This window comes from Mastomys coucha, unplaced genomic scaffold (genome assembly GCF_008632895.1).
Source record: "Mastomys coucha isolate ucsf_1 unplaced genomic scaffold, UCSF_Mcou_1 pScaffold16, whole genome shotgun sequence".
In the NCBI taxonomy this organism is placed as follows: domain Eukaryota; kingdom Metazoa; phylum Chordata; class Mammalia; order Rodentia; family Muridae; genus Mastomys; species Mastomys coucha.
Window position 1 is genome coordinate 44,106,674 of NW_022196898.1, and position 12,500 is coordinate 44,119,173.

At 44.6% G+C, this 12,500-nt stretch overlaps 1 pseudogene; it reads right to left on the minus strand.

Moving 5' to 3' along the window:
* Positions 1-4,392: 4,392 nt before the first annotated feature.
* On the minus strand, positions 4,393-5,083 carry LOC116094185 (annotated as a pseudogene).
* Between the last annotated feature and the right edge of the window lie 7,417 nt (positions 5,084-12,500).

Consider the following 12,500-nt stretch of genomic DNA (forward strand, 5'->3'; position numbering starts at 1 on the left):
GTTGGAGAGATCTGGGAGAAGTTGAAGAGGGAGAACATGTGGTCAGGATGTATTGTATGTGAGAAGAATCTGTTTTCAGTTTTTAAAAAGATCAAAACAAAAGATATTACATTTGTAGGGTTCATGGTTTACTATGGTGGAATTTGGTGGGGGTTGTTTATTTATCTTCATCTTCAGTTTGGCTCTATTTGGAATTACATAGGAGACACACCATTGGACATCCATGTGAGTGTCTTTTCCAGAAGATGCCATGAGGTGGATCTGTGCAGCACCACCCCATAGGGTGGACTGAATAAAAAGGAAAAGGGGCTGGGAACACCTCTTGGTGGAAACCTACCTAGGATATACAAAGGGGCTGGGAACATCTCTTGGTGGAAATCTACCTAGGATATACAAAGCTCTGGTTTCAACCCTGAGGACTCATAAAGCTTAGTATTTGTACAGAAGCTAAACTATGTTTTTACTTCATTTTATTTTAGTTTAGTTTTTCGAGACAGGGTTTCTCTGTGTAGCTCTGGCTGTCCTGGAACTCACTCTGTAGACCAGGCTGGCCTCGAACTCAGAAATCCACCTGCCTCTGCCTCCCAAGTGCTGGGATTAAAGGTGTGCACCACCAGCGCCTGGCGCTAAACTATGTATTAAAGCTATGTTTAAGACAGGTCCTATTATATAGCTCAGACTGGCTTTCAATTCTTTTTTTTTAAAGATTTATTTCTTTTATGTATGTGAGTACATTGTCGCTGTCTTCAGACACACCCGAAGAGGGCATCAGATTTCATTACAGATGGTTGTGAGCCACCATGTAGTTACTGGGGATTAAACTCAGGACCTCTGGAAGAGCAGCTCTTAACCACTGAGCCATCTCTGCAGCCCTGGCTTTCAACTCTTAATTCTTTTGTCTCAGCATTCTAAGTACTGGGAGTTTAGGCATGTAACACATCCAACTACTAAAACTTTTTTGTAACCCCAAATTCAATATCTTGTGGTGCTCTCATGATCATTTAGACAGGTAAAGGGTGTTGGAATTTTGTCTAAGCTCTACCCCACAGTTACCTAACAACAGCCAAGTGTGCCTGACTCATTATGAAAGCAGCTGCTCACCTCTTCTGCTCTCTCTCTTGCTCTTGCTTTCTTGTTCCCTGTCTGTCCTCTCTCTCCCTCCCCCTCTCTTTCCATGAGTTCCTGGCTGGCCTCTACTTTTCTACTCCTCCTCTTCTTCTCCTCTCCCTCTTCCTCCTCCGTCCTCTCTCTCTCTCTCTGTGCCTTTCTCTGTCTCTACTACCCACTCAACTCCCTTCCCCATGCCCTGAATAAACTCTATTCTATACTATCATGTGGCTGGTCCCTCAGGGGCAAGGGATGCCTCAGCATGGGCCCCACAAAGGCATCCCCTTCCCCCAAACCTTACCACACATCCACAAAACATACTCCTTCTCTCCCTTTATCTTTTTATAAAACAACACAGGATGGTGAAAACTTTGGTTAGTCCAGAGAGACTGCCAACTAAGGATAAACAAAGTAATTTTGCCTTTTTGTGCCCTATTAAGTGGTATTTTCACATTTTTGTACTCCCCCCATCACATTTTTGTTAGTGATTTTTCTGTTTAAAATGACTCCTACGCAGAGCTCAAGAGTCATCTAATGTTTATTCCTGAGCACAAAAAAGTATTCTCCATGCACAACTTGATGCTCCATGTTAGGGAATTAACAATCTTCGTTAAGAAAGGTGTTTTAAACAGAAACACTTGTCAGATATTCACCCATTGACAAAAATATTGACAGAGGCCACCAGGAGCCTGAGGCTGTTTCTTGTAGGAACAATGGTTCATTATCTGCTACGTCATTGTTGACAGAATGTATCTCAACAAGAACTACAAATAAGAATCCACTGTTTATAAAATAGTGAAGCACATATGGGGCTTTCCATCATAAAAACAATCAAACAAAACCACCATGTAAAACATGTCAAGGGAAGGTGGGGAGGTGAGGTGTGAAGGGGACGCCTCTGGTTGTATCATGTGATGCAGACTCCCATGGTTATCTTGCAGAGGCAAGACCCGTGGCAGGACAGGTCACATTAGAACTCAGCAGACCATGATGGGACACTTGCATAGCTAGCCTTGCAAGTGCTTCTTCGTTGGTTTCACATCTCTGCTGATCTACACTTCACTGCAGAGAACTTCTAGCATTTCAGTTTGCTCTCTTGCAGATGCCCCAGATGCCTGGCGGTTCCTGCTGGGTCATGCTTCTGTTGCTAATTTGTGCTTAGTGAACCTTTTGAACTGGACTGTTGGTATCCTGACACCACTGAATTGGCAAAGGAGATTGGAATCGGTCCCAAAGAACTACTTCTAAACAGGTCCACATCCCTCTGTCCTACTTGCCGTATCTTCTCTACCTTTAGACAGTGGGCTAGAAGGGGGTCGAAGCCTTTGAGAACCCTTATTAAAGTAGGTTTTGAAACATCTAAACCTACAGAGGTGGATACAGAAAATAAACCAAGGATGCTTTCCATCATTAAAAAGAAAAAAAGAAATACTTGTCAAAGACAGTGGGGGAGGGAGATGGATACAGGAAATAAATCAAGGATACACACAGGTACCATGGAGGTTGCTACCCTGAACTAGAAAATCATGGTAAAATTAATGCCTGCTGTCTTTTCCAGGCTAAACACAGCCTACAAGTCAACATAATAAACAGAGAGCTGGTCTAGAATTTGAAAGGCAAGTTTACTGGAGAGAAGGAAGAGGAGGGGGAAGAGGAGGAGGAAGGTATAAAGCTTAGACCCAGTCCTTTTATAATTGCCTTTACAAACTGATTTTAGATGATTAATCATACGAGTTAAGGGCCAGATAGCAAATTCATGGCTCTGAGTTAACTGTTAGGGTAAATATAAAAGATCAAGGTATTTTAATTAAAAATAGCTGCTGGGCGGTGGTTGCGCGTGTCTTTAATCCCAGCACTTGGGAGGCAGAGGCAGGTGGATTTCTGAGTTCGAGGCCAGCCTGGTCTACAGAGTGAGTTCCAGGACAGCCAGGCTACACAGAGAAACCCTGTGTCAAAAACAAAACAAAATGAAACAAAACAAAAACAAAAAAACAAAAAAAAAGGTGTTCTTACACCAAGAACATGTACCAGTAAGTGGCAAAGCTTCGTTCCTCCCACATCCGGTGCTCTTCTCCACAAATGCTGGCAAATTCTCAATGACCATTATAAGGAGCCAGAATTTCAAATCCTAAAAAGTAATTTCCATTTTTGTATGTGTAATGCACAGGTGTGTGTGTGGGGGGGGGGTGAGTGCAGGCGTCTGTTCTCACTCCCTTAGGGTGGAGTCTCTGTGGATCCTTGCTGCTTATGCCAGACTAGCTGGTCTGCAGGCTTCCATCTGCCCCCTCCCTAAGAGCATCCCCAGCACTGTGCTGCCCCTGCCCCCTCCCTAAGAGCATCCCCAGCACTGTGCTGCCCCTGCCCCCTCCATAAGAGCATCCCCAGCACTGTGCTGGGATCACAGGCTTTGCACTACCATGTCCATCCAGCCTCATATGGGTTCTAGGGACTAGAACTCGGGTCCTTAAACTTAAACAGCAAGAACTTTACCCACTGAACCATCTCCCCAGCCCCAAACATTTTACATACACACACACACCACGTATGTGCCTGAAAGACCCCTGGGGGAGACCCCCACTCAAATCTTGGGAGGACGTACACCCAAGGAATCATGAGAGACCGTCCTTGATGTAATTACAAGAGGTATTTTTTAATTTCAGGGCGCTCTGGTTGGGCACCACACCTATCTCACGCAGGAGATAGTGGAGCCAACCACGAGGCCTGAAAGTTAGGGGTTTATATAGGGAAAAGGTCTGAGGGAACAAAGGGATCAGTGTGGTCATACATGATTGGCTAGTTCAAATGTTAACTATTATGTGCAGAACAGAGTGGAAAATTCCTAAGGTTGGTGTTAATCTGAGTCAACAAAGCATCTGACCTTAAACCATATCTGAGAGGACCAGATGGTCCATTACTTAGTGTCTGCCAGGCACGTCTTTGCAGGCCCGGGCCTTGGACATGTCCTCGTTTGCCTAGACATGTTTTCCTCTATGTTTATAGTTTTATGTCTTCTTGACCTGCCAGCTCTTATGATATCTAACAACTTGCTTGCTCCTTCCCAGGCCTATATGGGCCAGCTTGTGATGGATTCTTAGGCCCATAACTTTTCTTCCTAGTCAGCACAGGTCTAAAGCTTTAATTTTTCCTTTCATGCCTATGTCTGTTGCCTCCTGCCCCACCCCCTTTTGACTGTGTACTGAACTCAGAACCCTTAGCATTCTAGGTAAGCTGCCTGCCTCTTGAGCTACAGCCCAACACATTTCCCCTAGTCAGTCAGTCTGTCTGTCTGCCTATCTATCTGTCTATATTACTATGACACTTTATTCAGTCATTTTCTTTACAACCGATACGTTGTGAATTCAAAAGTAACATCCTTGCCTGTGAGCCTCTTGTACACACCAGAACAAGTTCCGACCTTGTGCTCTAAAAGTTGTTCTGCAGTGCTTTGTCTAAAGGGTGTCTCGGTGTAGGCCTGACTGTCCTGGAACTCACTCTGTAGGCCAGGCCAGCCTGGAACTCAGAAATCCGCAGGGCATAAAGGAACTTTTCTGAGCTGGCTGCCATCCAGTTTCACCCGGATCCTCTTACCCATAACTTCACTTAGGAAGACCAAGTCCGCAAGGATGGCGCTGTGCACTGCTATCAGGGTGTGGCTTCTGGGGCGCTTTAGTTTATTTTTCCTAAGGCTTTTCCTGGTTGGCCTGGGCAATCAATGAAGACCACTGAACTTTTTCTCCAATTCATGAACTAGCTGGACTTGGATTTTCTGGGAAGATTTAAGCTGAGGAACTACTACAAGAATTATGCTACCTTCCCAACCACCACCAACTTCAATTTCCTAGACTATGGTGATGTTGAGTTCCCGAAGCTGCACCTTGAGATCTGAGTTCATCTCCAGCTGGAGCGGCATCTGAGAGATGCAAGGCTCTTCACCCGAGAGATACAAGGCTTCAGTCTTGGCGCTGGAGCTGAACATAGCTTCGTCCTTACAGAGTGCTGGCTTAGAAACTCCCCTAGTCTTTATTTTTATATAAGTACACTACATCTGTCTTCAGAGGCACCAGAAGATCTCATTACGCATGGTTGTGAACCATCATGTGGTTGCTGGGATTTGAACTCATGACCTTCGGAAGAGCAATCTGTGCTCCCACCCACTGAGCCATCTCTCCAGGCCCTCCCCTAGTCTTTATAATAGAAATACTAAGACATTTGTCAGCTGCACAGACTTGTTTCAGGTGACTGTGTTGCTTTATGCATATAGCTCACAAAAGTACCAGACATACACCTCTTCATCTCTTCAGTGTTTTTATACACAGACCCTCGCTCAGCATCTCAGAAAAGTGTTGAGGACGTCCAGGAACTGCATTGGCATGAGACATTCACAAACATAGTTACTTCTGGGGAGTTGGTGGGCTGAGGACTGAGACTTCTTTCCACTGGCTCAATTTTCTTTTTCTTCCTCCTCCTCCTCGTTTTTTGTGGTTTTTTTGTTTTGTTTTGTTTTGTTTTGTTTTGGACACAGTGCAGCCTTTGCTGTCCTTCACAGATACCCACGTACCTGCCTCCCACGCACTGGGATTAAAGTCCTCTGCCACCCCTGCATTTTGTTTTCTTTTAGATACAGTTTCCTGTTATCGCCCTGGCTGTCCTGAAACTCACTCTGTAGACCAGGAAGACCTTGCACTCGACATCCACCTGCCTCTGCCTCCTGAGTGCCTATCTCATTTTCTTTTCTGAAAAGAAACCAGACTCAGTGTGTGAAGCGAAGGTAGGCAGGGGAAGAGGGCATACAGGCATCTCTAAACTTCCTTCTCAGTTTCTATTTAATGTTTTGCATGCAAAGACAAAGAAAAGTAACATTTTCTTTAAAAAAAAGAAACGTAGATTTTCTAGTTGTTTACAAGATGTTCAACGACCTCATATACAAAAGAAAAATCTCCCATAGAACGGGAATACCAGTTGATAAGAGAATTTAGGAAACTGTAGGTTCAAGTGCCAATACTACATAAACCCAGTATGAAGGTCCACGTCTGCACTCCTCCCATTCCTACCCCCAAGGACCACATGGCTGCAGTTCAGGCAAAGCCAGCGAAACTCCTGCCAAATCTGCACAAAAGAAACATGAGTATAAGACAAAATGGAAGGGGATGGGGCATGAAGGCAATAAATACCCTTTGACTGGCTACCCTGACTCAACGCCTGTTCATCTGTGAGCAGTGGCCACGTGCACACACCGTGGCCCCATCCCTCAGGGTCGCAGGTTCTAGCCACCCGCCCTGCAGCAGGGCATTTCCCCAGCGCGAGTAGGGGTTGTGAGAACCGAGTTCCGGGTGTACTTCCCACAGCTCAGGTAAGCCACCGAACACGGGGACCAGTTCCATTCCTGTCCTCGCGGCGCTCGCCTGGCCAGGCCCCAGCCCCCGGCGCCCCGCGGCTGACAGAGCCGAGCTCTTCGCGGTGGCAGCGGAGTCCTGAGACCCCAGGCCGGCCGCGGCCTCTAGGCGGGTACCGGGCTGGGCGGCTCGGCGCCGCGGAGCTCCGGGCGAACCTGAAGCTCCTGCGCTGACGTTTTTTGAGGCTCGGGAACGCGCGTTGGCCCGCTGCGGGTCTGGACTTTCCTGGCCCGCTGGAAGTCAGCGAGAAAAACAGCGGGCGGAGAACAAAAGAACAGGACCCACAGCTAACACAAATCAGGGTTAGACGTAGAGGCCGAACCGCCCTCGGCCCTTAAATACCGCACGGCACGCACTGATTGGTCGAGCCCAGCACTTGCGGAAGTGCTCCCTCGTCCCCGTTTGTCCTCCGGCTTCACCACTCCCTCCTAGACAGTCTCTCGCAGAAAAAACAACAACAACAAAAAAAAACCCAAAAAACAAACAACCAAAAACAAAAACCCCACAACTTTCTTGCTGTAAGTACTGCGAGACGCACACACAAACACGCACATCTCTGAGACTTGGCTTCTGAAACACATTAGAGTCGAAACTAGAGATATTTCCAATCCCCCTCCCCCTTTTTTTCATTTAAAATATTGTTAAATTCCACCATCACCCCAGTCCACTCCCACAGCTGGGGGAAGTGGCACAAATCTTTAATTCCAGAACTTGAAAGACAAAAGGCAGGCGGATAGCCAACCAGGTCTGTGTACTGAAAGTTCCAGAAAGAAAAAAATTCAACGGTAGCTGACACAAGCCTATAATCCCAGCATATAGGAGGCTGAGGCAGGAGGTCAGCAGTTCAAGGTCACCAATTTTTTTAAAAAAATACTCCTTTTTGTTGCTTTGTATTCAGGCTGAGTTCCGTGCCTCTTCTATCTGCCCATCCTTTCCACATCTCGGTTCTTTTTCCCTACAGTTCTCTGCAGGGCGGGAGGGCTTCTGATCACTTTGGTGTCTACATATCTACTGGCAGAGAACCACAGAAGGCATGGAAGAGAAAAGAGATGGAAAGCAAAAATTCACGGCCCCTTCTAAGAGGACCACTTCTAATGCAGAAAGACAACCCAAAAGATAAACTGCATAAATTGGCACAGAAGCACATAGCTGTGGGCTTCAAAGCCATCGTGCAGTCTACACAACATTTGTGAAAACTGTCCCAGAGGACAAAAACAGGGATCATGTGACCCCATGCAACCATGTAGAACCCACGTGGTAGAAGGCAAGAGTAGCTTCCTAATAAGTAAACAAACAAACAAATGTTTGGGGTTTTTGTTTATGTTTGTTTGTTTGTTTGTTTGCTTTCGGAGACAGGGTTTCTATGCATAGTCCTGGCTGTCCTGGAACTCACTCTGTAGACCAGGCTGGCCTCGAACTCAGAAATCTGCCTGCCTCTGCCTCCCAAGTGCTGGGATTAAAGGTGTGCACCACCACTGCCAGGCTCAAACAAATGTTAATAATGAACAAATGAGGATCCCCTGCAAAAGCCAAGTGGTCAGCCATGGTCTAATAAAATGTTCTGGCTAGCACAAAGATGTCATTTGGATGCTGTAGAGAATGTGTCATTTCGAGTAGATGATATACTACTGCCTTTCTCAAGGCTTGGGTTCTGGAACCCTGATTAGGGTCAGCAAGGGAATGGAGAAAGGAGAGACACACAAACAGAAAATCAGAGCTTTGACACTGACCGCTCAAGTTCTGCCCGAAGTGCTTGCGCTATCCGCTAAAAACAATATGAGGGCATCGGGAGGAAAAATAAAAATTGTTCATTCTTGAAGTGAGCTCAGTGCCTTGTGTCCCTGTCTACATCCTCCTCCTAGCCAGATCCCCAAGACACCCGTGGCTGTGCTTGCTACAGCACCTAAATTGATTGGAAAGGCACACGAACAGCCTATTGTAGCCTTGGATGGTTTAGAACTCACTAAGTATATCAATCTGACCTTAAATTTACTTTAATCCTCCTGCCTCTGCTTCTCTTGATATTGCATTAAGCTGGGTGGGTAAGCCACCACACCCAGCTTCTAACTAATCTAAATTCTAACCATCTTTTAAGCCTAGCCCCAAAGCCAAACCTCCCAGTGTCTTCCTAAAGCTCAGATCAGTATCTGACCCTTCATCTTACTGTGAGACACCCCCGAGTGAGACACCGAGACTCAGAGAGATGCACAGGCAAGAGGTTTATTTTCCAGTGTGTTGGAATCGACCTTCAATTAGTCCCTCAAGGTGAGTGACTAGAAGGCGACCCCAAATGGCTATTACAAGCAGTTTTTTTTATACATTTTAGGGGCACAGATTACATCAGCAAGATTACAGTTCAAACTCAATGGCTAGGCATATTGACCTTTAAATCTATGGGCTAGCAAGCATGACACACATTTGAACTCTACCTGGGACTTTCCAGAGGGTCAGGTGACTATCAGCCAGTACATTCTGAGATTTTTTTTTTACTCAAGAATGTTCCGGGCACTGGTGGCACTCGCCTTTAATCCCAGCATTTGGGAGGCAGAGACAGGAGGATTTCTGAGTTCAAGGCCAGCCTGGTCTACAGAGTGAGTTCCAGGACAGCCAGGGATATACAGAGAAACCTTGTCTCGAAAAACTAAAAAAAAAAAAGTGTTCCTGTGGGGGGGCTGGAGAGATGGCTCAGACATTAAGAGCATTGACTCCTCTTCCAAAGGTCCTGAGTTCAATTCCCAGCAACCACATGGTGGCTCACAACCATCAATAGTGGGATCTGATGCCCTCTTCTGGTGTGTCTGAAGATGGCTACAATGTGCTCATATACATAAAATAAATAAATCTTAAAAAAAACAATGTTCCTGTGGGTAGAGAATGGAGCTTGGCCTAGCCTTGACCCCAGGTGGGAGGGAGAAGATGTAAGGATCGTGTGGGACTGGAAAAGCCCTTAAGGTCTCTCAATTCCTTCACATATTTAAACTCAAAAGTTTTTTAAAATTTGGTAAATTTGTTTTGCTGTGTTACTTTGTTTCATGATTGTGATTTCAACTCAGAGAGGTTGCCCTGGTGCTGTCTGTACTCTGATGTTAATTCTGTTTCCTCAAGAGGGGCTGCCTGGAGGAGGAGTGGATCGCATACTCAGGTGATTTCATGTGAACTTTCTCCCTATTTAACTGGTCACATAAAGGCTCGAGCCTGTGATTGGGCAGTGGAAGGGAAAGGTGGGGCTGGAGGGTTTAAAGAGTAGGGAAAGAGAGGAAGGTGGGGAAGACAGAGGAAGACAGGGAGAGAGTGGAAATGATGTTGGAGCAGAATCACAAGCCCAGAGAAGTAGCAAGTAGCAAGGGACCTCATAGCTGCGGAATAGAGAAGTATAGTGGTAACTCTGCCCAGCCTAGGTGTGCAGCTTGTAAATATTATAACTGAGTTGTGTGGTTTTGCATAGGCATATTGGGGTTGGAGATTTACCACAACATTATAGCATTTTAAATTATATATTTCTGTATGCTATTTTTGGATATATTCTATGTGGCATGTTTACATAACAAGGTGCCCAAACTGCTTCTGTTTATGTGTGTGTATATGTGTATATATGTATACATGTACATATATATGTGTATATATATATATATATATATATAATCTTTTGATACTTAAAGATGAGAAACACAATAAATTCCTTTTGGGATTTATGCGATGATATTTTGAATGGTTTGACAGGGATGGATTTAAAGGAAATAGACACCTTGTGATTTACTGGTACTGCAATATTTACTCTCTTAACTATGTCTTCTCAAAACACAGGGCCCTAGATAAAAAAAAATTACGTGTCTTAGAAAAGAGATTAGAGGAAACACTAGAGAGGTTCATACCTTGGCATTATGTCACTGGGCAGCCTTAAATGCCTGGGACAAAGTCACAGAATCAGGAAAAGGACTTCAACCATATTCTCAAGTCACGCAAGGTCCAAAGGAAACCTTCCTGACTTTCCGCAAAGGCAGGCTTCAGCTGTGGGAAGGAGAGGATTGGATCCCACAGCAAGAAGGGCAATAATCATTGGGTGGTGGTGGTGCACACCTTTAATCCCAGCACTTGGGAGGCAGAGGCAGGCAGATTTCTAAATTCCAGGCCAGCCTGGTCTATACAAAGAAACCCTGTCTCAAAAAAAAAGAAAAAAAAAAGGGAAATTGCAAATGCTGAATGCAAGAAAGTAATCAGACCACTGAGGGCAGGGTCAGCATCAATAGACGAGTGGATTAGATATACAGCTGACATTAGACCTTGTTCACCTGATATGACCTTAATAGGAGAAGCCACCACTAGAGACATAGAGACAACCCAAGATTTCAAATGTTTTAATTGTGGTGAGCAGGGTCATTTCAGAATAAACTGCAGGAGAAACCAAATTAATCCCAAAAGGGGGCCTATTTCTTCTGGAATATGTGAAAGATGTGGCAAATGCTGATACTTGCCTAGGGAAAATAGAGCAACAACAGACAAATGGGGCAACGCCTTACCAAAAAATTCCCAGAGAGGCCTCTTGCAGGCCCCAAGTCCAGGCAGGGGGAATTCTCTTTCTCATGATAACTAAACATCACTGTTCTAAAAGCAGACATGAGACCAGATAATGAGGCCGAGGCAAATTCTATAGACAATTCAAAAAAACCTAAAAGGGGGCCAAAGAGAAATATTTTGGCAAACTTTTATAGAGGATCAAAGGCCCAAACTAAGAATACTAGTAAACAATATTAAGATTGAAGGAGTGGTCGACACTGGAGCAGATGTCACCATTATCTCTCCAAAATCTTGGCCTGAAAGAAGTAGACATCCAGTTTCAAGGAGTTGGGACTTTATCCCAAATAAAGCAAGGCACCAGATGGCTTAAATGTACAGGGCCTGAGGGTCAGACAGAAAAATTTAAACCATATGTGGCTGATATAACCATAAACTAATGGGAAGAGATCTGTTACAACAGTGGAAAACACAAATTAATAGCCCTTCAGTTTCAGAAACTGGTCCCAAAACCTGTCAGGCTCCTAATTTAAAAAAAAAAAAAAATCAAATTAGTTAAGGAACAAATTTTCAAAGGCATTTCTAGACTGTCCGGACTGTCCATAAAGGAGAATAGGTTGGCAAGAACAGAACAGGAAGGGCTGACAATTCAGCCTTACCTCAGGGAGCCAGTGCTGATCAAACACCAACAGCCACCACTAGGGTGGGTAACTGACCAACCCACGTGGATTGATCAATGGTCTATGACAAAAGAACTGCAAACACTAGAACAGCTAGTCCAGGAGCCGCTGGAGGCTCAGCACAGAGAGGAGTCCACCAGCCCTTGGAATTCTCTGGTAAATCTGGCAAATGGAGGATGTTGACAGATCTCAGAGTGATTAATAAGATCATTCACCAATGGTTCTCTGCAGCGTGGAATCCCATTGCCTTCCTTGTTGCTTAAGGAATGGCCTATCATAGTGATTGATCTAAAAGATTGTTTTTTCACAATTTCTCTACATGAACATGATAAGGGAAGGTTTGCTTTCTCAGTACCTACCTTTAATAGACGTTGTCCAATAAAAAGATATCATTGGAAGGTCCTGCCAAAAGGAATGCTAAATAGCCCCACCTTGTGTCAAAATTTTATACAACAGCCATTGGAGATGATATGCTAACAATTTCCTCAATCCATTATTTATCATAATATGGATCACCCTATTGGCTGATTCAGATATAAATATCCTGGAAAGAATGTTTGATGAAGAAAAAAAAAAAACAAAACCAAAAGCAAACTTTGTCTGGCTTTATGGAGAATTGCAAATCACACCTGAAAAAATACAAAGAGAGGGGATTCTTTTAGTTATCTAGGGTATAGACTATGTCTACAAAAAGTGAGGCCACGAAAGGTGCAAATCAGAGGAGACCAATTAAAAACTCCATTTAAATTTTTTTAAATTTATTCTTTGATCTTTTTTTACAGTCCAGACTTTATCCCCCTCCAGGCCT